General features: G+C 44.4%; 1 pseudogene; it reads left to right on the top strand.

The window, feature by feature from the left end:
- Positions 1–27,764, top strand: LOC134512951 (protein ELYS-like; annotated as a pseudogene).

Below are 27,764 nucleotides of genomic sequence, written 5' to 3'. Positions count from 1 at the left end.
ATGCAAGACCTAACAGCTGAGGTAACGAGCAGTCTGCTGCAGTTTCCAGAGGTGACTCTTCAGGCACTTGGGGAAGATGAGGGAACCCTCGGCTCTGTGCTGTGCGGGAGGTTTTCTGGAGGTGAGCATTTTCCTTTAAATTTGGTCTCGGTATAAAGCTGTTCTTGCCTGGAGGCTACCTGAAGCCTCAGGTCATCGTATCAGCTGTGTCAGGTTGGTGCTGTTAAGAGGCATCCTGTTTAGAGAGAGAGAACAAAAAGGGTGCTTCAGCGATGACAAATGCTAATATTAAAACGTGAGTATAGTTAAACTTTGAAGTGGACTTTCCAGGTGATGTGACAGTAGAGCTGGGTGCCTATCTGGAGGTCTAGGCTTCTGTTAAGACCAGGTGGAATCTATCTACCTGAGTGTAAATGCAGGAATTGAGCTCATACTTCCTTTGGGCTGGCAGTAGTTCAGTGAAACAAAATGCCTTCGATTCTTCCTCTACGCTCTAAGACTTGTATTCCCATATGCGTTTAGATCATTTCTAGCAAAACCAAGGCGAATATGGTATAAAGGCTGTCGATCAGGACCTTGTCATCTTTATCGCAAACAACCCAGATTCTTCGGTGCGGGAATGACAAGTACAAATGCAAAATAACAAGGTGGTTAATTTTAGGAGGGATTGCTTGGGGATTTCAACGGGTGATTTTGAATCATTGACTAGAATGAGGTAGGTCGGTCTTCCTCTGCTAGGTACGTTTATTGAAGGAAAGGGGTAGGCACTGTGATTTTTTTTCAGCTGTTTTCAGTCTTCCGTTGGACATTTGCTTCAGTCCTCTTTCTTTTCTCTCACAGGGAGAAACGGCCTGGCGTGGTTGGCACGTGGTCCTCACCTTGAGGTGGTGAACTGTGTGACAGGAGAGCGGCTCTCTGCGTACCGTTTCAGTGGAGTCAATGAACAGCCTCCCACTGTTCGTGTGGTGAAGGAGTTTTCCTGGGAGAAGAGAACTGGACTGCTGGTTGGGTTGGAAGACGCAGAGGGAAGTGTTCTCTGTCTGTACGACCTTGGACTCTCAAGAGTGGTTAAAGCAGTTGTTCTTCCCGGGAGGGTAGGTACTTTTTAATTGGAGAAACGAAGCTTTGATGTTGTTAGGTGCTGCGTAGGCCTGTTTTAGGACAAGCTTTGGAGCGTCTCTTTGTAGGAGGTATTTTTTCTATCGCGCGTTAACATCCTGTCACTTGAGAGTATCCAGTCAAGACGGTGTTGCTGTAAAATCTTGGGCTTAATGTGCCATTATTGTTGGAGTTTACTGAGAGTAAAACAAGTTTTCTGGTTTTATTGTAGAGCACAGAGTTACCCGATTCTCTCCTTCCGCAAAAAGGCATTGAAAATGACCTTTGTTTGGCCCTAATTGCTTGATTTCCATCAGAAATACCGTCTTTAAAATGGCTCAGAATTCCATAGTTGTGCTGTAAATGACTTCGACACATTGCCTTGAATCTCAGCCTAGCAAGCAGGCTGAGGAGAACACATTTTTCTGTTGACTTAGGAGAGGAAAAAAGAGCCTCTAGTGAGTTATCTGACAGATTGTTGGGAGGTCACCTTTCAGCCTGCAGTCCTTGAATCTCTGCTCTCTGACTAGTGTGTTTGTGTAGATGGGACACACTGGTGTAATGTTGCTGATGTTTTCTGTCTTCTGTAACCCAGAAACTCAAATGATGTGTGTCCCCTAGCCTCTTATCTTAATGTAAACAAGAATCGGTGGCAGTCAATAGAAGATCAAGATTCATTTTTATCATCTTAGAATCTGCAACAACTAACTAACTAACTTCTTAGCCAGCTTTCCATCAGCTGCTTTGGTTTGACTTGCTAGAATACAGGTGGAGTTTTGTTTGTTTGTAATGCTACAGTGTGATGACTAGTAGTAAGCATTCGTATTGGGGTGACTGAGAGAGAGAAATACGTGCAGCTTTAGCGCAGGAGTCTTTGTGTGCTCGTGTCTCTGCTCTAGCAGTCAGTGTTGTCCTGGGATGTGCTGCAACGTGTGCTGAAAGGTCTGTCTTCGCCTTGTGAGACAGTTGCGTGCAGACTGCTGGGCACGTGAGAGAGCAGTGTGCGCTTCCTCCTTTAGGTGGAGTCACCTTTTTATCTGAGAAGCTGCTGCTTTAGGCTGGCTTTTAACATTTTTCTCAACATTCGTGAAAGCGCTGGTGTGCATTTAAAGCTTCTTTTCCTTTATGTGGTTGTTACTTTTCTTCTAAATGCGGACTAGTGTGAATTTTACTAAGCTGGTCTCTCCCTTCAACGCTTTCTAAATACGTTTCGCTCCCATGGAAATGGTGTGTCTCCCATGCAACTTGGCCGCTGCCTCGTCTGACTCTCGAGCCCTGATTTATCCTAACGCCCGTTTGTCAAAGAAGGCATAGACTGTACCGCGGTGCTGGTGGGCTGTGAGCGGTGGGAGACCTCGATGTAGTTGTGTTTGTCTGTCTTAAGCCCCTTGAATACGATAAAGTTTCTTGCGTATAACTGATTTTCTGTGTTTTCCTCCAGTTAATTACTGCGAAGTAGGAAATGGAAATGGCTAAGCTGTACTAATAGAATGCTCCATGTAAGTTGAAGTTAAGTCACTTACCCGCAGGAAATCTAGTAAATGGAAGGCAGTAACAGGTTTTTGTACGGGGCTTTTTTGTCTTTGTCTCTTTTCTTGATCTAATTGCAAACAATGCTTTGATGCTCCTGTATTTACTTTTTCTATTGAGCTTGTCAAAGAGCTCAAATAGTAACTTGTAGTTTTCCTGTAGGTAACCGCTATAGAACCCATAGCGAATCACGGAGGACCCAGCGTGAGCACTCAGCACCTCCATCAGAGTCTGCGATGGCTCTTTGGGGTGGCAGCAGTGGCTACAGATGCTGGCCATCTGCTTCTGGTTGACCTTAGTTTGGATGATTGCTCCTGCACTCAGAACGATATCGAAGCATTGGGTAAGCCTGCAGTTTTTCCACATGAATTTAAACGCAAGAAAACTTCTGTCTTCTAACGAAACAGTATGCATCCCACTTTGAAGACCCTTGTGTCAGACATTTCTGACGACTGGTTACAGGTGGCAGTTTGACATCGTATAGTCCCGACCTGATTAAACCTGGGAGTGTCTGACTGCTCCTCGCAGTGTTGTAAATGCCCCCTCCCGCCAAGATCCCTGTGCCACTATGATTCTTGCCAGAGAGGTGTAGGAATTTTGCCACGTGAGCCGGTGCGGCCGCCTGGTAGGAAGTTGTGTTGGAGGAGCCCTGTTTCCCGGGAATGCTCTTCTGCTTGTGTTAATTGACTTGGGGCAAATTTTGGGCTTGTTTTTTAAAATAAACCCCACTTACCAACACCCATGCATTTGGATGAATGAAATCTCGAATAGGTGTACTCAGATTGCATACACCGTTTTGGCTATTACAACAGCAGCTTCAGCAATTGGTGCCACTTCAAACACGAGGTGCCACTTCAAATTTCATCACGAGGCCCAAACTCCTGCTTTTCAGAGTCCAGGAAGAATTTGGTCACATTTTTACCTAGCTTTCAAATGTGAGTGAGAATACTTGTCTGATCCGAGAGTTCTTATGTTCTTTGAAGACATACATAATGGAAATGGCAAAAAAAAGTGTTGCATAAATGGCTATTTTGCCTGGCACGGTAGCATTAGATGATAGGGGTTGTCACGTCAGTGCCTAAAATGCAGCCTAAATGGCATAACGTATTCATTTATTGCTTGGTTTTGTGTGTGTAGATCTAGAAGTTGTCACTAAAAATCCTGCTGAAGTTGCACAAAGAAGAGAAACTGTGACCAGCGAAGGGAGACATCTCTGTTTTCAACTACAAAATGCTTCCGGAACAGCAGTATCAGCCCTGTGCTACATAAGCAGAAGCAACCAGCTCGTTGTGGGTTTCTCGGATGGCTACCTGTCGCTCTGGAATATGAAAACTTTGAAGAGAGAGTAAGTAGGCCTTTACACTTGGCCATGCCTGGAGGTGTGGGGCTCTCGATTTGTTGCTTAAGGAAGTATGTGGATGTAAAGAGAACTTTTTCAGGGACTGACATGAGTATGAGTATAATCTTGGCACGTTCAGAAATCCTCTTCTGACATAACTTTTCAGTCATACCTGGATCAAGTGGTCCGCCTTCTCCCCAGTGGACTAGGATTGTTTTCCTTATTGTGCCTGTGGATTGAGGAACTGTGGGAAGCATGCTTCCTGGGGTTTTCAGAACCGGTTACTGCAACTGGGGCATCCATTGAAAGGCTGAAGTATGTCAGTGATGTGATTTTGGTGCCGATATTCTCTAAAGTGTCCAGGGTGAAACTAGTGAGACATGAAAACTCAATAGCTGACCTGTGCCTGAAAAATGTATTCTTTCCTGCGTGTCAGCTTTGGCCGAAAGAGCAATCTCACCTGAAATATTTGGCTAACTTCTGGTTGGGATTCACTTCAGCAGATCTGCACTGACTCCCCAGGAGCTGTTGGATGCATAAATAGACAGTGGAGGAATAATTATGTGGCAAGAGTAGAGTGTGGAGGTACAAATAAGGTTCAGAAGTCAGGAAGAACAATGCTTGACGTAGTCCACGAAACGAGAAACTACCTGTGTTTGGGCCACTAGGCTCACCTTTTTTTTTCTTTTTCGTTTTGCTTTTTTTTTCCCCTAAACCTGTAGGCACCACTCTCAGCTTGAAGGAGGGAGGATTCCTGTCTATGCTGTCACTTTTCAAGAGCCTGAGAATGATCCTCGCAATTGTTGCTACTTGTGGGCTGTTCAGTCTACGCAGGAAAGGTGAATAAAAACTTTAACTATCAGCCACTGAATTATTTCTTTTTTTTTTTAAGGATATTTGTTCCCATACAGTTGAACATGTGTATTTGTTGTGTGTCTGCGATTCTTTCCGGTACGGAAGGTGTTAAACTTAGAATGCAATTTTTACAGGATTTACCAGACGTGAAGAGGGACCTACTAGTTCCTGCCTTCTGTCGGAAGGCAAAGCAACAGTGGCCATATTCTTCTGCTCGCATTCTCAAATGGTTTGCTTTTGTTCCTCGATGACCGCTTCATCATTTGTTTGATAGTCACACCGTGGTATTAAAATACCACTAGGAGCAGTTGAGGCTGCAGATCTAGAACACCAGACGTGCCCACACAACAGCCTGCCGCCCCTAAAGGCGGCGGTGACAGTATTGCCGATGGCCTTGTGCCAGCGTCAGCAGTCTGTGGAGCCTTGGTGAGGCAGTGCAGCTCCCCGGGCAGAAAACGATTCAGCAGAAAAGCCAATGGGTTCCTGCTGTTCTGCTGAATCAAATCGGACTTGGAAGGGTGCAGAGTGTGCAAGAGGGGGAGGGGAACTTTGGTGGTAAGGGAAGGGCAGAGAGATCTCTCTGTCTGCATCAGCAAGCGATTCCATCAGCTCAGCTGTTGGTAGAGTGGCAGTCTTTTAAAATTTGACTTCAAAGCAGTTTTGATGGAGAACTCTTCATTGTGAAGATCTATTTCCAACAATTCTTAGTCCATACAACATATTACAGCTTTCCAATTGTACGGTTGGCTTTTGCCCCTGAAGCTGTTAGTGTCAAAACGCCCTCCTTCATGTTTCAGTGGCTAAATGTGGCCGATGATCATGTTTTGGGAAGAGGTGGTGTTCTTTTCAGCAGGAGCATGCTATTAAGAAAACGTCTAGGTCTACTAACACGACGATGAGGACTATCAAGCAGCTTTGTAACCAAATCTCATAATTTATCCCTTTTTCAGTGAAGGTGATGTGGTGAGTTTACACCTGCAGCAGTTAGCGTTTGGTGACAGAAAACGCGTGGCCTCAGGACAAGTCATGTATGAGGTAAGAGGTGCATGCGTGGGAAAAGCAGACAATAGTAATTTTCTCTAAGGGAGTATCAGTTGAGTTACAGGGGTGAGATTTACCATCAAACTTCAGAGCTGGCTGAAAAAATAATCATGTTTTGCTGAGTCTTCTTGGGCACGGCCTTTGTCCATACCTTTTGGAAAGAAGGCGTACCATTTTATACTGCAGTGTCGTGTGTTCCAGCTAGATCCATCTGCAAAGAGCCCGTATAAATGAAATTCCTGAAGAGGACGCGGCTTTTGCAAATAAAATTATTCTGAAATACCAAACGAATGGCATGTAGGAAGAGAAGATTGGGCCTTGAATCGCTTGGTTTAACCAAGCTTCGGACTTGAATAAGCTTCTGTCTCTCTCCCTTTCTTAAAATACAGTCATACTCTAGCCCTTGCTGATCTTCAGTTTTATATTCTTGGTTTCCCTTAGAGCTTTGTCAGCCGGACTTCTCACATGAAATGCACCTACAGTGTCTCTTCAGTGTTGATCCTGACACTTAGTAGCTGTAAAGATAACTCGTTCTTCTTTTTGGCTGGGTGACCTATTCAATCTACTCTTAAAGCCAGGAAAATATGTAATTTGGTCAGAAGAGTGTACCTAAATGTTAGATCTGGCTCCAAGGAGGATGCGTTTAAAATACAGATGTGAGGTATCCTTGTATCTCAGATAGCTAACAGAGACAAGGCGCATCTGTTAGATGTGTAATTCCATTCAGTTGTACGCCTGGAAGTCTTCCAAAATCTTTTTGAGGGGACAGTAATCTTAGTTCAGAGCAAGTCTTTCCTCCTGATTTGGTACTTTCTCTTGCATATTCTCAATAGCTATGGAACGAAACAGGGGTGACTCTTGTATCGTGGTACTCTGGTTTTTGTAGGGACTGTGCCTTTTGATTTTTTTGGATTAATTTAGATTTTGAGTGTTTTGCTTATGTGTAGGAAAGGTGCTTCCTCATTTGGCACTGTTGCTTTTGCATAGATAGAGGTTAGGTGTTTGGAAAAGGTGGTGTTTCTTTAAAATGCATTATCTATCACGGTGACCAAGTAGAAGGATCTTCCAGGGATTCATCGCGTGCTGGTTGCTATCTCTTTATCTTTGTTGATGTGCGGGACCTGTGCTCCACAGCGGATACTTTTAGTCTCAGAACACTTCCTTGTAGTCACAGATTGGTTAGTACTACATGACTGTCTGCCTGCATGGCTGTCTGAGTCAAGTTTCTTGTCCATCTTCAGGGGTAGAAAATTTAAGTGTCTCCCGTTTGCTAGGCCAAGTTTGAGTAAAGAAGGAGGAATCTACTGTTGATCCTTGTTCACTGGATAGAGTTCATAGGAGCTCAAAAGACTTTTTCAATACAGCAGTGCTTTTTGTTCCAGGAATTAGGTTTGAGGCTATGAAGCAGTGCCTCTTTGACTGTGTGTCATGGTAAGAGTCACAAATAGGACTTATGGAACATGTGGTACTGTGTTTTTCTATATGCGTGTCAAACTCTCGTCTCCATTGCCTTCAAGGCTGGTTTAAGTCTGCTTAAGTAATTAAACAGAAAGGTATGTTTAAGTAATGCTTCCAAAGACCTTTTTTGTACTGTCGCAGCAGTTGCTAAATCTGGTGCATCAAATCACGATCGTAGAGCGCATCTTTACCCTCGTTCCGCACAATGCTTGCGGATGGGCAGAGTATACACTCTCTACTTTGATATCAGAGTTTGACCAGTGTATGTATGTAATGTATGTTTTTATCTTAGAATGACCTTTGCTCTCTTCTCTGATTTTTTCCCCCAGGGTTTGGAATACCGTGGCGAAAAGTTCAGTTTAGATCTCACGGGTGGAGTCTTTCCCTTGAGAGGCCAGTTGAGTACTAAATTAATCAGCTGCCAGACTGTCGAAAAATTCCGCAGCGACGTTGACGGAGAGGATAGCGTAAATGAAGGTTTGTTCTGATGTCCGTGTTTGGTGATTTTAAAAGAAGTGCTTTTGGAACCTAAGCAACGAATGCTGTTCTGTCCCCACAGTCTGAAAGTCTTGCCTAGCTGCATAGACTAGATTGTTGGGATTATTTACGAAGAAAAAATGGATGCTTAAGTTATGTGGGACTTCTTTAAGGGAAAAAGTGGGTTTTATTTTATGCTTGCTGACATGCTATCGCGATGTATGGTGGGGCCGTTTGTATGATGATGGTCAGTCGTTTTACTCCTCCAGCTGCCATCTTTGAACAAGAAGTTCAAACTCTCCATTGCTTAGGAATGTTACCAGAATTTTTTCCCTTCTTCAAACCGATGTCCGCATCTGCATCCAGATGGTAGCCCGTCACAAGTGCTGTTCCCCAGGGCACTGCACTGGGGCCACTTCTCTTTAGTATCTTGACCAGTGATCTGGACGAGGGGACAAGAAAAAGGGGCAGTGTGACTGAAACCTATCACAGAGATGTTTGCTATTCCGTAATTACTGTAATCACTCTTAGGAAGTGTTGTGTTTCACGAGTGACAGAAGAGAATGAAGCCAAAATAGAAAGTGGTGTTTTAAAACTATCGGATCTATCGTATTTTCTACAAGTCAGAAACAACGTCTTGTCTTTTACAGTCACGTCTCCTGACACCAGTGTCTCAGTCTTCGGTTGGCAAGTGAATACGTACGGTCAGGGAAAACCATCTACTTACCTGGGTGTATTTGACATTAATCGCTGGTATTCTGCTCAAATGCCAGATTCGCTAAGGTAGATTTTTCTTCAGTAGTTTTCCATATGCCTGCCAATAATTCATTTGAATGTCGGCATTTAGCTTACGCGCTTGTTTTCTTTAAGGCCGGAAGAATTCCCTCATGAGTGCCCCTATTTTGCACTGTGGTCGCTGGATACTGTAGTGAGCGTGACTTCTCCGAAGCTCCTTTTGGATATTCTGGTCCATGAGCGGAGTCTAAGTCGGGGAGTTCCTCCTTCTTATCCACCACCTGAGCGGTTTTTTCATCCAGGCAACTATAACTTTGGTAGGTATTTCACTGCTTTTGAGAGTGATAAGCTTAAAATGAGGTCAAATGCCATTCATTGGTTCTCTTGTTCAGTCATTGTTTGTCATTCAAAACCCAACCCAAACCAAAAAAACACCCAGTCCCCCCCAAACCCAACTCTGATCACGTTGTACTGACAAGGTATTTACTATTGTGGAACATATCTGACAGCCGGCTGAGTTTTGGTGCTTTTGTAATGTAGCTGGTGAAGTGGTGCTGGTTATAGCCTGAAATGACTGTGAACTGAAGCTCAAAGCACTCAGTTATATGTTTCTAGATACCGGTGTGTAAAAAATGTAAACTGGTCATGCCATAACTGTGAGAGTACGGAAGGTTGTCAAACGTTCCCTGTTTCTGCAGATGGTACGTGCTTGCTGACCTCCGGAGTCGTTCACATGACTTGCACCGGCTTCCAGAAGGAGGTGATCTTTTACTGTATCTTTATTGCGAGTGGCAGGAGATGTAGCTTTTCAAAGTTTTCTGTTGCACTGCTTTCCGTGTTAGGGACCGTTTCATGCTCATCCTGCCCGTCCACACGCATAGTTGCAATTGTATCCTGTCGCCAGTTGTATGCAAATGGTAATGTTTTAGGTCCCCTCTTGGGACTGTACAACTGCCGTTGTCTCCTCTTGAGGCACGATCGGGGATTGAATGTCTAGAAAGGAATGCAACGTTGCTCCAGGAGCAAGAACAAAACCACTGTAGAAGGCGGGGAAAGGTGTTACTTCTTTATTGCCCCTCAGTCGAACTGCCTGCATAGTCTTGAGTTAGAGTTTTGATCCCCAATTCTCTTGAAAAAGGAGGGAATGGAGAAAATGAAAAATCACATAACTGTTTGAGGAGTGAAAATTTTGTTTTCTCCCAAACTCGGCCAAATTATAACTTCTGAGCCACGGCACAGATTGTGACAGATAATTTTGAGTGAAGTTTCAGCTCACTAAATGTTTCCAACATGAATCGGCTTCCATACGAACAGGCATAGAAAGGATCTTCCAAAGCGTGAAGTTGCATGTTAGCTGAGCTTATATAGAATGTATTTTGTGTCAGTGTTGAGGGAAAGAGCAAGGCCTGTGTATAGACAGAGAAGGTAGAAAAGACTTAATTACGCAGATTGCTAACCTAAAGCATCTTAGTGGTTCAGGCTGTCTGACGGTGTCAGTGAACATTTAGATTCTTCCTTTTAGAGGTTATCCAGAAGCGTAGTGACGGAATAACAATGCTGTCTTAATCTGTCGTTTTCGATCGATGTTTCAGACCTTGAATTTTTTGAAGAAATCTGGCCCTTCAATATGGGAAGCCATTCAGGAGAGCTACAATAGGTGTCTTGTAGCTGGCTTGCTGTCTCCAAGACCAGTTGACGTCCAGCCATCCAGTTTGAGTCAGGTGAGTGCCTATGAGGGAATCAAGGGGGAAATACATCCATCTGGTCTGACAGGGCTGGAGGGGCTACAAGACACGATACTCCAATTTGAAATACAGGTGTTGACCTGAGCTAGCAGAAGTAACCGTATCCTTAGATCCAAAGTAGTGACTTTGACTGGGAACAGCCCTAAGAGATCTGGCTTTAGAGACCCCTCTCTTAATTCGGTGCCACACACAGATGCGCACAAGGAAGCGTGCAGTCAGTGCTGGTCATGCCCAACATAACGCATGTGTCCCCCAGAGCAACCCCCATCCCTGTCAGTTTCTCAAAGCAGTGGTTCAGTGCAGTAGCCGACGATGGGGGCGTCTCACTGGGATGCGAGCTCTTGCAGACGTCGGCTTGCTGCACTGTCACTGTACGTGATCATTTGCTTCCAAGGAAGTGGGCTGTGGTAAAGGATTACTGCTGTCAGCTCTCCCTGGCAATTTCTTCACGGCTTGCCCTCGTTTTCCCTTCATCGGTAGGCTTTTCTGCATCCTCTCCGGGCGGATCTTCACCTCTGTAGCCTCTGCCTTGTGCTGCAGTAGCCCAATTTGCTGCTCTGAGACTGCCCTCTTGCAGCTGCAACACCTTAATCACCTTTATCTCATGACACTCGCTACCTTCTCTGTGCTTTATGCCACCACAGTGACTTCACTCCCCCTGCCATAGGTTTTCCATTTGCAATGCACCAACCTTTCCCTGGAGCGATCAGCAGGAAGGGGAGAGCAGCCTTCCCGCTGCCCTCCTCTTCCTGTCTCCTGCATTCGTCACCACATTTGTGGACGTGTGTTAGGACATGAACGCTTCTGCACAGTGTGGTAGCTCAAAGACATTTCTTGGCAAGCTGGCCAATGGTGTGTTTCCTTGTCTGAAACCAGTTTTCAGAAAAAGATGGCAATATCACATGTGTGTTCTACATGTGTAGAAGTCGCTTTGAATGTCATGATTTTGCCTAGAGGGGAAAGATACTTTTGAATGTGTTTCAAAAAACCCAACCAACCAACCAAATCCCATCCCAAAAACCAAAGTAAAAACTTATGAAGGGTCCTCTCACCTGAGAGAAGTACGAGAACACCAGCTGAGATAAGCTACTACTTAGTATCGCGCGTCTGTGCATACCTGTGATTTATCCTTGTAAGGATTACCACTACACTATAATACAGTATTTGAAGAGCCTAACATTTAAACCATTAGGATGTAAATGTTTTGCTTCTTTTCTGTCACGTTACAAAATTCCAACGTACTGTTTTGGGTGTCAGAACTGCTTCATGTCTTCATGGTCTAGAAAGCTGCTTGGCCGTAGCTTCACTGTTTCCATGCAAACGTTGCACAGTTGTGTTTGTCCTGTCCCCTTCCTGCGTTCCTGATGGCAAACTTATCTGCACAGATGTGTAACGCGTATTAGCAGAGGATGTTTCTGGACATAGTAAGCTGGAACTCAGTACGTGAAGACTGTAATGCAGAGGCATGCGAAGAAAGATTAGAATTAGGCTGCAGTAAGTTGAAACGTCAGAGGAGAAGTGTGTTAATGTGTTCCTCAGAGCAGTGGGCAGTCCAGCCTGTGGCTGGAATTAAGAGAAAGGACGTGGCATTCCTGGCCTGTGTCCTGATTGACTTTGTGATGTCTGAATGAGTATACAGTTAGAAAGAAACATTTACTGTTGATGGTTCACATGGTGCAAGTAGGTAAGGTTCTCATTTGAGTTTGTCTGTTACGTTTAGGAGGAGCAGCTGGAAGCAGTATTGTCAGCTGCTGTCCAGACAGGTTCTGTGGGACTTCTGACTGGATGCATTAAACATTGGATATCTGAAGGTAATACTTGGAACGTTGTTTTTTTACGTGGTACCTCTTTGAGTTGGAGCCTGTTGATTCATTTCTTTTTTGTTCTCTTTGTTTAAAGAGCAGCCAAGGTCTGCTGGTAATTTACGGTTTGTTCTTGAGTGGACATGGAACCAAGTGATCTCTACAAAGGAAGAATTTGACCAAATCTGTGAGTACTAGTGTAGTCGTTCTGCAAACCTAAAGTCGTTCTTTCTGATTGAGCTTCCTCAGTAATACGCCGCTATAGGATATTGCACGCGGTCCTTGAAGTGTGCCTTGAAACTCTGGAATTGCTCTGTCGGCTAACGATTTAATATTTATTCTTGAAAAGGTGTTCCGCTGTTTGATGGCTCTTGCAACTTCATTGACCCCCAGACATTACGGTCTCTCCAGCGCTGCCAGTTGCTTTTGAGCAACCTTAGCACGGTCTTAAACTGTTTTCTCACAGAAGCACAAGAGCTTACTGGAAAAGGTTTGTAGTAGTGCTACAAAATCTTTGGTATGTTTTATTAAGATTTGGAATTGTGGCAACATGGGCTTTTGTTGTTTTTGAGGATTGGAAGACAGTCACATTTAGCTGGGAGAAGGGGCTTAAAGCTGAGCGCTTGGGACCACCACAAAACACGCATGGAGTTCAGGGCAACAGTTTATGGTGGAGCTCATGCAAGGGGGTGGGGGAGGCTACATCCAGAGAGAAGCTTTGTAGGCAACTGGGCTGAAATTACAGCAACCGAATGTGGTATTGCTGAAAATTATTCCTTTGAGTTCTTAGCTAGCAAGTTCTAGTTGCATGCAGACACCGTGTTGCAAATTGCTAAACAATACGAAGGAAGCGTAAACGAGTAACATGCAAAGTAAGTTACTTGAGTTTCTACAGCTTTTTCTCTTAGAAATGGTTCTTGGCCTATTGAGAAAAGAAAAGAATATCCCTTTGCTATCAGAAGAATCTCTGCTACGTGAGAAACAGATGTCTTATTCCTGCGTGCATTTAGTAGTTCAGGCTTTGGGGTTTTTTGTTGTTTTTTTTTTTTATTTTAGCCTTTAGTGAGTTTAGTTCTTTATAGGGGTTGCTTTTTGTTTTGGTGGTGATAGTGGTTTTTTTCTTCAAATAAGAAAGCGATACAGCATGAAAAACGCAAAGAGAAAGATTTCTAATGTGCTATTTTTATACTTTTGGTTTAGTAGGATGAAGGGAGTTTTGTGAAAATGAACAGAATTGCATAACGCTAATCATCTCCTGCCTTTTTTCAGGTTTTGCAGACGTGACAAATAAGCAAGCGGTAACCGGCCTCATTTCTTTGTATGCACGAGTGGTCATCTGGTTCTGTCGATCCGGTCTCCTTCCAGAGGGTTTAGGTAAGCGTGACCTGTCATACGTTTGTAGCAAGGCGACCATCCAGTGAGTGACTCCCACGAACGCATGCTTAGCCATGTTTTTGTAACGGTTTCGTCAGGAAGAAGTCGTGCTGGTTCATAGAATCATAGAATCATAGAATTGCTGAGGTTGGAAGGGACCTTTAAGATCATCAAGTCCAAGCTTTAATCTACCCTGACAAAAGCCACTTCTAAACCATGTCCCTCAGTGCCCCATCTACCCTTTTTTTAAACACCTCCAGGGATGGTGAATCCACCACCTCCCTGGGCAGCCTATTCCAATGTTTAATAACCCTCTTAGTGAAAAAATGTTTCCTAATATCCAATCTAAACCTCCCCTAACATAACTTGAACCCGTTTCCTCTTGTCCTATCACTTGTCACCAGGGAGAAGAGGTCAGCCCCCGTCTCTCTACAACCGCCTTTCAGGTAGTTGTAGAGCGTGATAAGGTCTCCCCTCAGCCTCCTCTTTTCCAGGCTAAACAACCCCAGCTCCCTCAGTCGTTCTTCATAAGGTTTGTCCTCCAGACCCCTCACCAGCTTTGTAGCCTTTCTCTGGACACACTCCAACACCTCAATGTCCCTCTTGTAGCGAGGGGCCCAAAACTGAACGCAGTACTCGAGGTGGGGCCTCAACCAGTGCCGAGTACAGGGGGATGATCACTTCCCTAGTCCGGCTCACCACACTATTCCTGATACAGGCTAGGATGCTGTTGGCCTTCTTGGCCACCTGGGCGCACTGCTGGCTCATATTCAGCCGGCTGTCAACCAACACCCCCAGGTCCTTTTCTGCCGAGCTGCTTTCGAGCCACTCTGCCCCAGTCCTGTAGCGCTGCATGGGGTTGTTGTGACCCAAGTGCAGGACCCGGCAGTCCCAAGTGCAGTGCCTTCAGTGGCAGGGTATGCTGAAGTTCTGTGGGTGAAGTTGAGATTTTGCTGGGTTGTCAAGTACACAGCGTAGAATGAGGCAGGCAGTTTCTTTCCTGGGTGGATTTTAGGAATAGCAATGGACCCCGGACTTCAAGGCGCTGCTTGTGTCCACAGCTTGAACTACTTGAGATTTTAAACAAAGTACTATTAAACAACAAGTACCGGAATGCTTGTTTTTACAGTGAGAGCATTACCTGCATGTTTTGAACTTTCTATCAGTTGCTTGAGGAGAAAGTACACCTTGGAAATCCTTCTTTAGTTGGATGGATTAGAAATTCCATTGTCAGCCTTAATTGTCTCACAGATGCTCACGCGGCACGTTTAGAAACCATTCCCTTTGAGAACTGGGTGGTTTTTTTTATAGTGAACTTCAGCTTACCCTACATGTTGTGAATGCTGCGTGAACTGTAACCTTGAAACGGCACTTGGGGCAAGAAGGAATTGAGTCTTGTCTCTTAGAGTTCTTTTAGCAAAGGCAGAAAGAGGATTGGCTTCTTTCAGAGTTGGAGGCTTCTTGATGCTTAGCTTGTACGATCTTCTGTCTCTTTAGGCAAAAATTTTCGTTTACAAGTGTGATATGACTGCTTTAACTTGCTTCTACTTTGTTGCCTGTAGATGACGATACGCGTTTGTCTAGACCTTTCTACAATTATCCTCTGATTGAGAGCTACTATACTGGTCAGCGACAGAAACTTGAGCGTTTATCAAGGTAAGAGCTAGAGGAAGACTCTAGAACACTTCCACGGCAAATTCAGAAGTGGAAGGGAATGGCTTTTATCTCAACAGTTGCATGGGCTATGCGTAATGCCGCTGCCAGCAATACTCTTGACTTCAGTGACACGTGTGTTCTGTTGAACAGAGAGGTTACTTTCCTGTGTTAAAACGGTGCTATCTACCTCTGCTTAGTACCACTGGTTGGTATCATCATTTTTCGGGAGTCTACTTTATTCATTGGCTAATGTGTATAATTTCTGACTACTGAAAAAGGCCATGTGATTAGGACAGGATCAGTCACCTCCAGTTCAGCAAAGCAGGGTGTTCACAGAACAATTGTTTTGGAAGCAGAAGAAAGCGTGTTTTTTAACAAACAATCATCTCCGTCCTTGACTGGTAATAGAGGGTCATAACTGTATTGGCCTAAGTCCCCTTCTCCCAAGTACGTGGTGTGATTTCGTAAGATGGTTGGAGTTACATGGAGTTGGCACGCCTCGCACTCTGCTGGCTGTCGGATAGAAGTCACTTGCTAACGTCAGCTCTCTTTCCTGGACTAGCTGCCTAGCACATAGGCGGCATGCCTTGGATTAGCCGATAATAGGTTTTTCTTTGGAAATTGTACTTAAAACTGAATAAAGAGCTGACCAAGCTTCGGCGATGGCACTGTGACCAAGAGGCTGCAAGGTGAGTTAAGGTGGAAGCTGCAGGGTAGGAGGTATTGACTTCAAAGTTCATCTTCCTTGGCTTACTTCTCAAGTAACTTACATACAGGCTCGTGTGTTCCTTCGAAGCACAGAGCCTCTAGTGTCCTTTTTCTGCTTTGTGCCATCGGGAGATGAAAGGGCAGGGCTGCAGTCAGCAGAAGACTGGAGGAAAGCCGTTACACCGGGAGGCTGGAATTAGTGTTTAACTCTGTCCAAATCCTTGCTACCTTTTGTTCCAGAGGAAAATGGGACTCGGACTGCTTGATGGTTGATGGAATGGTTTCCCAGTTAGGAGACCAAGTGGAGAAGCTGTGGCGGAGAGATGCAGGAGGAACTGGGAAATACCCGCCTGCCAGTTTGCATGTGAGTGTCCTGTTCACTGAGAACAACAACAAACGGCCGCCCTCCCCGCCAAACCCCACCCAAAAGCCAATGATTTAGGGAAGACAGGCGTTTTTTCAGAACTTTTAATTTTTCATTTCAGGCACTGCTGGATCTCTATTTGCTAGAAAACATTGAAGAAAACTGCAAACACGCAATTGTATCCTTTCTAGTTATTTTTATTACACCTCCAGGGGATGCACATAAATGTTCTTCAGTGTTGGTCGCCGACCTGTTTCATGACATTTTTTCATTTATGCTTCAAAGACGATGCAAGTGAAAACATTTAGTTTAGCGTTAAGTTGTAGACAGAAGCGCTGTTTTATTTCTTTGTACTGTGGATTTTTGATGACTTTTTTCTTAAACGTTTTGTTGCAAAAGTCTTCTCCGATAGGGAGAAAACAGTTTTAGTAATAAGGGTTGAAGATATAAAATGTCCTTAGTTTTTCTCCAAATTTAAACACCGTTTAAAATTTTCTAAAACACCCATGATGGGTTATAAAACAATTTCTGTTTCAGAGCAAAAGGATTTCTAAGAGTGGTTTCCCAGTACCGGATTTTTGCTGAAATCACGGGTTTTCCAGCGCAGCTCACAGTGCTTGCTTTGGTTCCGTTGAAAGTGCAGGCACACGGAATAAGCAACAGGGAGAAGAGAAAAGTCATGGGGCAGAAACTTAATTTTTAAGCTGCTGAAATACACAGCCTTGCTTTTGCTGTTTGTTGCCTAACCCGCGAGGGGAGCCTAGAGAGCAAGGGGCTTAGAAACGCTTATAGCCCAGAGCTGTCTCGTTAGATGATGTCCCTAAAAACGGACGTCAGAAAGAGAAAATGACGCTACCAATGAGTGACCCGCATACTGGTTTAAATCCAGTTTTAATCATTCGGAGCTGAGCTGTACTGTAAGGATGCCACAATTTACACTGTTTTATAGACGCTGGACATGAGGGAAAAACCCAACTGTGGAATTTATTTGCTGTAATAATTGAGCGTTGGATGCTCCAATGTTTTGAATGTATTTTCTGCTTCCTACCACTTTTATATTCTTACTTCATTATGTTTTTCTAAAGGTAATGTGATAAAGTTTTGGTCTTACAAACTGATTAGCCTTAATGAGATACCTGATGTCAGACAATTTACTTGCTGCTGGATATCAAGCGTTCCTTTCCGAGTGAGACAGAGACTTCAATCGACTCCTTTGCAACTGCCTTTGGCATGCCTTGGGGACTTGTTAAGCTTGTTGAAGGTTTTTGGCTTCTAGATCACAATGATTACGAAGTAAGTATGGTAGAGTTGAGTTAGAGATACATGGCAGTACAAAGCTATAATCTAGAAAATGATTTTAAAACCCGATCTCTAACTTGTACAGAATTCACTGGCCCTGCTCTTTCATCCCGCTACAATCAAAACCGCGTCATGGCAGCACAAGAGAATTATTCAGTCCCTCCTGTGCCAAGGGGAGCATGGGCAAGCCCTCAGATACATCCAGCTGATGAGGCCACCCACGGCAAGCAGCGGGGAAGTGCAGCTTCTCCTCACTGTGTTGCTCTCCAATAGGTAAAGAAATACACCCCACCATTTTGTCACGCAAATCTTGTGAAAATGGAGAACAAAGAATAGAAATCATCATCCCCTAAGTTTCCTTTAAACTTTGAGTACAAGACTCTTGGGGCATCTCTTTGGTTATGCTGTTAACATGCCTTTACGTCTGAAACATTAATTACAGGTGCATGGTGGAGGCTTGGGGTCTGTTGCACCAACATGCCGCTCAGGCAAACTTAGAAGACCTCTTAAAACACATGTACGAAATGTGCCGGGAGATGGGCCTGATGGAAGACTTGCTGAAGCTGCCTTTCACAGACACCGAACAAGTAAGTGGGAGCAAGGAAAAATGTTCATCGTCTCTTTGAAAAGAGAAAAGGCAGAGCCATAACAGATTTTTGGAATGATTTTTTTTTTCTCATAGGAGTGTTTGGAGAAGTTTTTAAGGACCAGCGCTGGTGTTCAGAATCTTGCTTTGTTTTTTTCATACCATTCTTTGAAACACTCGGAACAAGTTTCTACACCTTTGGTTACAGCTGAAGCTAAATGTTGACCAAAATATGTCACTACTCCAAAGCTACTCTATGAAGCTATAAATTAAATGTTACACACCACTGTTGACCCCTCGGAGAACAGTTTGTTTGCATCTGAGGAATAAACATGTATCTTTCCCATCAGCCAATCTTACCATTCCGTGATTGAGATACGTATGTTATGCGTGGCTTAGATTACTGGAAGTTGTTTGTGTCACTCCTTCCTGTGGGATGACGAGTAGGTTGTATGTCATCGCTTGTGTCTTGCACGCAACTGTATTCTTCTAGCTGAGAGCAGGCTAGATGCCAATCCACAGGTTAAATTTCTGTGGGTTTTCTTTGTTTTTTTAATTTCTGCGAGTTACAGTGTGCTCTCCAATTCCACAACTTTCATTTCACGGCTTTTATGACAAAAATTCTTGTCTAACCTCTATTTCTCAAAATAGCCAGATTACATTTTGTGTTACATGAACTTGTGTTCTGGATTTGTGACGCGTTTGCTGTTTTCTGGAATCATAGTTTTCCAGTGACTCAAACTTCTAAGGTGGTTTGGAAGTCGTAGGTCCTGCATTTGAAAACTGTCATGCGGCCAGGTGGTGTGTGTAGGTCGCTTTTTCTTGCTTGTTTTAATCTTCACATCATGTTGTCCAGGGTAATTTCCAGTTGTCCCGTATATTCAGGGCACTGGCGTTTCAGGAAGAACAAGGGAAAGCCTGCTATGTAGTAAGTCGTTTGCAAATTGCAGGTGATATCAGAAAATTGCAGGTGATAACAGGCGTATCAGAAGAAGGTTCTGCAGAGTGCCAGCATTGTTTTAACTTCAAGTTGTAGGCTCTGTTGCTATTCCAGTCTTCCTTCCACTTTGCTAAAAGTACCAGGTGAAATCGGTGTGTGCGGATGGGTAGAACTTGCCGCTGTTCTGTGCAGTGGAGGTGTTTTCCCACACCCGTAGAGGAAATCTGCTCACTAATGCGAAATAGCACGGAGAGGTCTGTGCAAGGAACTTCTTGTAATTAGTTAAAGTTTTGCTTTATGCTTTTCCTTCATCAGAATGATCATGATCCTCGCTTGAGAGAGAGGGCAGTTGCCCGAAATTCTGCATTACCCCAATATGGCAAGATCCTTCCACGAATTCAAAGGAAGCTGGCCGTAGAGAGAGCCAAGCCTTACCATTTGCCTGCGTCGGTCGTAAGAGAAGGTAACTTTTAGCGGGGGGAAATATGGTGGAGAACTAACCACCCACCTCTTTGACGGCAGCAGGCTGATATTTTTCCCCTCTTGCTTTCCAGTCTCAAGACCAACGCCATTATCCACAGTAACAAACCCAGCTAATGCAGGACATTTGTGTACTAGAGAAAATTTCCTCAGTGCTGTATTGTGCAAAACTGGAGAAGTCTGGGAAGGAAATGAGCAGGAAACCGGTTTCTCACGTGTTGATAGGTAAGCAGCCCTTTAACAAAGTTTAGTCTTGATCTACGTGTTATAAAGGTCACCTGACTCCGTACCGTTGTCTTGAGGTTATGTGGTCTTTTGTCCTTACTCGCCTGCCTGCAGTGAGGTAGTGGGGCCTCCTTCACTGGAGGTACCCAAAAGGCGCCTGGATGCCAACCTTTGCAGCCTGCTCCAGGAGAAAGTTCTCTCAAGTGTGCAAGCTTCTGTTAGGTGTTACTAACTGGTTTTGCTAGTTCTCAATAAAAATCGTCCTGTATTTTTTGTACTATCCATTGAAACACTAGGAATAAGTTTCTACACCTTTGCTTACAGCTGAAGCTAAATGTTGAACAAAATATGGCACTACTCCAAAGCTACTCTATGAAGCTATTCAATGTTACACACCATTGACGACCCCACTTAAAACAGTTTCTTTGCAACTGAGCAATAAATACACGTCTTCTTACTCAGACAGCCTTACCATTCAGTTGCTCAGATACGTTATGTTGTGTGCCAGAAGGAAGGTGCACCTGACTAAAGCCTTGTTTGGCTTTTTGCACATTCAACATATTACATTTAAGAATCAATACTTCATAAGTACTGTGTGGAGAGACAGTTTTTCTGCTATGGTAATCTCATTTATGCAAATACATATATGTTTACATTCTGGGAAGTGTGTTTACAGGCTTTTAGGTAGCTGAAACTAAGACTATGATTACCATCAAGGTATGGGTGTACAGATACGGATAGACTTGATTGTGGGATCAAATAGTCCTGTTTTACCACCTCCTGCCCAGTGTCTGCTTTGTTTCTGCCCTTTTTGCTTAAAATTTGGCAGAGTTATAAAGAGCAGGAAGGAGGCTCGTAGTTGTCAGATGACTTTCCTACGAGTGGCGTGGTCAAATGAACTTGAGTTCCGGTATGTGTGGACTTCAGGGGAATGACAGTCAGTTACATTTTCCTTTTAATTCTAGACCTTGAGCTACAGGACCACCAGCCATAACACATCCTCTCCCTGGTGCAGAGTGGCGCGATGCATTTGTTGGGACGCCAGTTACGAAATCTTCATGGAAGCGTTCCAGCTATAGTACATCCACAGAATGAATGCTTCCAAAAGGCCAACTTAGGGACACGACTAAGTGGAGAATTGGAAGTGGTCCCAGCGCAGAAATGTAGATACATTTTCTTCTGGCATGGGACTTACATGCCTCGTGCAGCTTGAAATGGGATTACTCTTGCCTCAGAGGCAGTGATTTGGGAAATTAAGTGTGAAATGTAGAGAAGTAATTACAAAAAGGAAATGCCTGTAACTTCTTCCTGGGCCTGATACATCACCTGAACAGCTGAGGGCTTACCCATATTTCTTGTTGATTGAATGTTTTTGTGCTGTGTCATGTCAGATTTCTCGAACGCAGCATGATCTTGCCCCCATTGATTTATCTGTTTTCCTCTTTTAAATCGTGTCTCTTAACAGGTTGCCTGATTTGATGGTCCATCCCGTTCCTTCATGTTCTGCAGCACAGTCACCATGCAGAGCTTCCACTTCGTTCATGCCATCCAGCCCACCGAGATCAAATATGCATGGTTCCATCTCACAAAATAATTTTTCAGGAGGCTCAGAGCTGAATTTACTTACCACTCCTCCTGTGGTTAAGGTTTGTATTAAAAAAACCAACGCAACACACCAGTGACAACCAACCAAACCAAAAGCTTGTAGACATAAAAAGCACGGGGCTTTTTTATCGTTAAGGTTTTCGTACCTTTGGAAAAAGAGCAGTGCAGGGGCTAAACATCCTCTCTGCTGGTACAAACTCGGTTTGTAATTTAAACTCTTACTTTTGACAAGGGAAGCCTTCTGTTTTGAACATTTAATGGGTTTTAAATTAAGTGCTTTTATTTCTTTTCCTAGAGAGCTAAAGTTTTGGCCACATCTGCTTCTGGTGTTCCTGGGTTTACTCCTCGGTCTATTCTCAGATCCAACCTTCGCACCACTCCCCTAGCTACTCCCTCCGCGTCTCCGGGACGATCGGTCACTCCTCCTTTACGAGCAAAGAAACCTAGAGTATCATTCAGGGAGGAGAACTCGAATGCAGAATGGACTGTTGGGGTAAGTTGGGCTGCAGTGAGTGATTTTTTTTCCAGTTAAAGTCTTTATAGACTGTGTTTGGATTTGGATTTTTATAGAGTTTGCCTGCCTCCTTAAATTGAGAACTGGAATTGCAAATCAGAATGGCAGACTTGAATTTGGCCCAACACTGTAGAGAAGATGGTTCTAGACTTGGGAAACTTAGGGCAAACTGCTTACTGCTTTCTTGTTCATAGATTTGTAAGTGTAAAAGGAAAGCTTATGCAGACTGGTATTTCTTGGATTTAGTTTTGAAGCATGGCGCGTTGCTATAATATGATGCTTTAGCAACTTTTGACAAAGCAGGAGGCAAGAAAATGAGCAGGTTCTATGGAGACTGGAAGCTGCTGTTGAGGGGCTTCTTCCTTCTGCCGGTGTTGGCTAGCTCTACAACTTAGAGGGCTGGGAAAAGATCTTTACACGTGGATTAAATTATCTTGACCATCTGAGTCCCTGGAAATACGTAACAGATAACTGCTTTTGTTCGCACCATAAAAACACGAGGTGGAGCTATTTAGAATGTGCTGTGTTGTCTCAGGCAATCCAAGCGGCTCCTTAGAGTGCAGGGTTGAGCTGTCGGATGTGAGAGCTGGCCAGTTTGACAAAGTGTTGCCGACTGGAACTTTCAGCTTTTCTCTCATCGTTGCCTTTTACCCTGTTAGATGGTAAATGGAGCACGCGATGGCGTACACTGAACACTCTCTTCTCTGTCCCTTAAACGCAGAAGCTGTCGTGTGTAGCAGAGAGTACACTGTATGTTTCTAACGTCACACCCAGCAGTGATCTGAAAGGAAAAGCAGCATTTCACTGTCCTTGGTTTCATCTGGGTCAGTTTGAAGCCGGTCTCTTTGGTAATGACTATTGCATGAACAGGCTTTTTTTTAACTTTCGGTGATTGAAGATAGTGTGGTTAATAAGTGTTGCTTTGCCTTCAAGAAAAGGCACAGTGGCTTTCCTTAAATGTACTGGGTGTGTTATCTGTTGATTTCTGAATTTCAGCTTTTAGGTTGGTGTGAGAGTTTGAGATGGAAGGTTTGTTTTTGTGGAGGGAAACTGTAACGCTTTCGGCAATACCTTTGTCATGACTTGTTCATGAAAGAAACATTCATCTGTGTTCTGTAGAAGCGTAAGAACTTGTGAATAAGTAATGTTTTTGTTGCCTTAACGTAGGAGCTTCCGACTAAAGAGGAAGAGGATGCCGAATATACAGAGTCTGTGGGAAAGCAAAAATTGAAGAGAGGTAGAACTGCAAAATCAAAAATGAAGAAAGCAAGCAAGTATGAAAAGCTTTTTGAACGCTTACTTGCATTCCTTTATTTTGGTAGCAATTCAGCTTTTGGCCACCTCACTTGCTCTTCCTCACTTGGCGGTACAGTTCTGGTCTGACTTTGCGAGCCTGTCCAGCTTGCTGGTCTCCTGGGCACCGTTTTCCCCACTTCACGGTTCAGTTTTCTATTGGAACCAGAAGAGGGAGGGGCTAGGAAAGGCCAAGTGGGTGCTACTCTTTGCAATGATGGCGTGCTCTCCTGTCATTCCACCTTACGAAACCACGCTCTTACGGTCTTTAGTTCCCCATAGAAGGCAGGAGTGGGTCAGACGACGAGTAAAGAGAACGTCTTGTTTCTGGCCGTGTTTTCCGGTTCCTTCTGGAAAACCGTCTGGGGAGAGTTGCCTCTTAAAATCAGGGCGTGGGGGCGCTCAAAAAGCTCACGCGAATACTGAGTGAGAATGCTTGGGACAGTCTGGTAAGGAACGAAAGCAAAAGGAAGCTTGTTTCTGTATGTTTTCTGCCTTGACCCTATCTTCAAAGAAGCCCATAAATAATTCTTTGGCATCGATTTTGTAATTCCAACATTGCAAAACGTTTTCCTCTACTGAATACTGTTGGTAATCAAAAAATCAATTTGATACTTCTCTTTCTTTTCAGGACCACAAGAAAAGGAGGCTCTTGGTCACCTCCACCGGTGGAAATAAAATTCGTCTCTCCTTTTGGAAGTGCACTGGATAAAGCCATGCATCGTATTGCAAGAATATGCCCAGTGTGCAAATATGTCTGAGGATAACCGAGCAGTTTAATCCCCCATCAGAACTTCCCCTCGTGGAACACTACTCTCAGGCTTGTTATTTCAATAAAATTGTTTGCTGCAATTTCATCAGTTCCCATGTAACCACTCGTAAATAGCTTTGTTGTTGATTTCTGGTGGGGAAAACAAGCTACGGGCAGAAACCAATCCATAGGGTCTCACGAGTTGTTTACTTCTTATCCGTAGTCTTACTGGTACAGAACAGGTTTCTTTTTGGCATTGGTGAACTTAATACTGCGAAGCTTAAAGCTTGATGCCGGTGTCTGCCAAGTAGCGAAGGGTTGTTACAAATCTGCTGAGCCGGGGCTTCGTCCTTCCTGGCGGCAGGAGCCCGGCCTGGTGCACCCCAGACCTGGGGGTGTCTCTGTCCCAGACCCTTGGATGCGGCTGCTGCTTTCCCGTTTGCAGGTCAGGCCAGTAGCAAGGCTGAGGGTGCACCACACACATGCACGACAGCAACGCGGCTGGCTACGCAGGCTGCCAGAGACGGGGCCGTGCCTTTACCACCTGCCATCTTGCACTGGGGCAGCTCACAGAAAGCCGCCTCTCTGGCTTGTTGCAGTTGAAGCTCACGAGTGACACCAGAGGCATGCTGTCACTCTGCAGGTTCCCCCACGCAGCCACATTTGCAGAGCCCCAGAGGATCAGCAGAGCCTTGAGCCCAGCTGTCGTCTGTGCCCCAATTCTGGGCTCCGTCTCTCACCTCTGGCTGAGACACCGCATCTTTCCAGAGATGGCTTTTCCTCCTGCTCACTGGCTAGCCCACCCTGAGGTCTGCTAGCGGTTTCCTCGTGCACATTTGGCTAGGGGAAAATACAACAAAAATACAATAAAATGGTGTATTGAAACGTATGTTACGATGGAGTTTAGAAAGTCTTCTCTGATAAGAGAAAACAGTTTTAGTAGGAAATGTTGAAGATATAAAATCCCTTAGTTTCTCTTAAAATTTAAACACTGTTTTAAATTTTTTAAAACCCTCCTATCTGTAGCAAATGGCTTCTTACTAGAATGATGTGGTGAAATATCCTGTTTCAGAGCAAAAGGATTTCTAAGAGTGGTTTACCAGTACCGGATTTTTGCTGAAATCACGGGTTTTCCAGCGCAGCTCACGGTGCTTGCTTTGGTTCTGTGGAAAGTGCAGGCACACGGAATAAGCAACAGGGAGAAGAGAAAAGTCATGGGGCAGAAACTTAATGTTTAAGCTGCTGAAATACAGAGCCTAGCTTTTGCTGTTTGTTGCCTGTCTGTTTTACCTTCTAATTACTTCTTGTCTTTACAGAACACTTTCAACGTGCTGGAAATCTATAATGACCAGGTAATGAGGTCGCTTTGCTTCCGTATTAACAAATCTTAGTTTTCTGTGTACATTGATTTCTTTTTTGCTCATTGTAATTTGAAAATCATCCTTTATGCTCTCTTAACGTGACCCTTCTGGGCATGTTGGCTGAAGTGTGTGGGTGCTGCCTGGACCTAAGAGCATCGTTTTGCTGCTTGAGCCACCCGGCTGCTCTGCCGTAACACTGGCCAAGCTGTTTCATCTCTTGTAGTACATTCCTTCTTTCTCTTTTCTGGGTTGTCCTCCTTTTTTGAAGAAAAAAGGGGGTTAAGAAGGAAGATCCGAGGGCTGGAGCACCTCTCCTATGAAGACAGGCTGAGAGAGTTGGGGTTCTTCAGCCTGCAGAAGAGAAGGCTCTGGGGAGATCTTATAGCAGCCTTCCAGTACCTAAAGGGGGCCTACAGGAAGGATGGGGAGGGACTCTTTATCAGGGAGTGTAGCGATAGGATGAGGGGTAACGGTTTACAGCTGAAGGAGGGTAGATTTAGATTAGATATCAGGCAGAAATTCTTTACTGTCAGGGTGGTGAGGCACTGGAACAGGTTGCCCAGGGAAGCTGTGGATGCCCCTTCCCTGGAAGTGTTCAAGGCCAGGCTGGATGGGGCTTTGAGCGGCCTGGCCTAGTGGGAGGTGTCCCTGCCCAGGGCAGGGGGTTGGAACTACATGATCTTTAAGGTCCCTTCCAACCCAAACCATTCTATGATTCTAAAAGATTCGTAGCACTATTAATGCATCACTCAAATGGAGACCATTTCTGTTTTCAGAACAGAAACGTGGCTGACACAAAATCGATCTCTCGCTTTCTACGTTAGAGATTGAAACCCCGCTTCTTTTGCAAGAGTTCTCTGCATATTTGGAAAAATTTAACTAAATAGAGATAAATGCAGCTATAAAACTATAAGCACCTGTTTTATATAAACGCCGTGTTCTTTACATAAAGCGAGGCAGTATTATAAAACAAGTAGTTTTGTTTCCTGTAATCCGCGATTACTGTTGGTCCTGTGCACCAGATGTTGCATTCCTAAATAAGATGAAACCCCCACAGGGTCCTCTTTGTCTCGGGTGAATTAACTGTATACTCCAGCACCTTTGAAGAGGTATTTTTTCTTAAAGCAAGTACTATCAAATGAAAGATGGAAGAATACAAATAGAAAACGTGCACGTGTGAAAATGTTGACTGTAAATGCTGACAGTCTTCAAACAGCTTACCTGAGTTTCTTCAAATGCTAACTTTCTTACTGTTTTGAACAAATTTAAGGACAGATTCTTCAACTGTTACTTGTACCAATACCATCGACGTGGTTTTGAGGGTTTTTTTTACGTTGGTGCTAGCGTAAGGCAGAGTTATCAGGATTTGAGCACCTTCGGTATTCACTTTGACAAAAACCACCTCTGTCTTCTCATCTGTCTGTCTCTCTTTCTCCTAAATTGCTAACCTGCTAAAAAGAGTTAGTTTATAGCCAGATTGCTAAGACACTAGGATTCTTCTTTTATGTTTAAGGACTTTATGGTCATCTTTTCCATGTTAATCCCTATCTCATTTTTGGTAGGGTTTAAAACTAATTTTAAAAACCTCCTTCAAAACCCAATGGCAGGTAATACGTTTGATACGCTCACAGACTGCAGCCGAGACTCCAGCAGACCTCTGTTACGAAGGAACTCTGTCAACCTGACGATACGCTGAAAGGCACACTTTCATAGTTTTTCCCGCTCTGGTCTCGGTGCCAATTGCGGTCAGGTGCTGGGCAAAATGAGAAGAGATACCAGCTCAAAGTGACTGACAGCTGAGGAGGAAGGAAAGGGTGAATGTGCCAATAAGGGAGGGCAGCATATTAAGAGCTTATTCTGTATTCTTATTAACGCATGGCATATATTTTGACAGCTAAGTTATGTGACGGAGGTAGCTCTTTTTCCTGAGAATTCTGGGTCTCTCTCGTGTGCGTGACTTAGTTCAGCTTCTTTCCTTCCCTTTCTCTCCCGGCAATGCAGCACAGAGTTGAAACGTAGAGCGTACAGATGACCCCTGCTGCCAGGCGTTGGTTGTCTCTGCTTCCCGATGCCGGATCCCAGCGACAGTGCCACACAGAGCTATTCCTTCCTGCCCAGGAGCAGTTTGCTTCCCGGCCACTTCCCCAGTCCCTCGTCTCCTTCTGCAAGAGGAGGTTCCCTCTCTCCTCCTGGCCTTTCTGGGGCTCAGAACTGAAAACGGCCCTCTTTGCAGTCCTTCCAGACAGGCTTTCGCTGGGACTCCAGCACTAATTATTCCTTCTTATTCCAGCTCCCCTGAAAAGAGCTCAGGCACTTAGATGTCTGCTGTCCCAACGCGGTTCATGGCTCCGTGACCGCGTGGCTGCAGCTGCCTGGCTACGAGGAGATATCAGGAGCAGAAGATTGAACGTTTCCCGCACCAGTTCAGTCCTGCAAAGAGCTGAATTGCTTTCACGTGCCGATGAACGCAGCCCCCTTGTTGTGTCTGAATTAGGACTCCATCTGACCCGGAGATGAGGCCCATGTGA

The sequence above is a fragment of the Chroicocephalus ridibundus genome, chromosome 3, assembly GCF_963924245.1.
Source record: "Chroicocephalus ridibundus chromosome 3, bChrRid1.1, whole genome shotgun sequence".
Classification (NCBI taxonomy): domain Eukaryota; kingdom Metazoa; phylum Chordata; class Aves; order Charadriiformes; family Laridae; genus Chroicocephalus; species Chroicocephalus ridibundus.
This window is presented reverse-complemented; position numbering and strand designations above follow the sequence as displayed.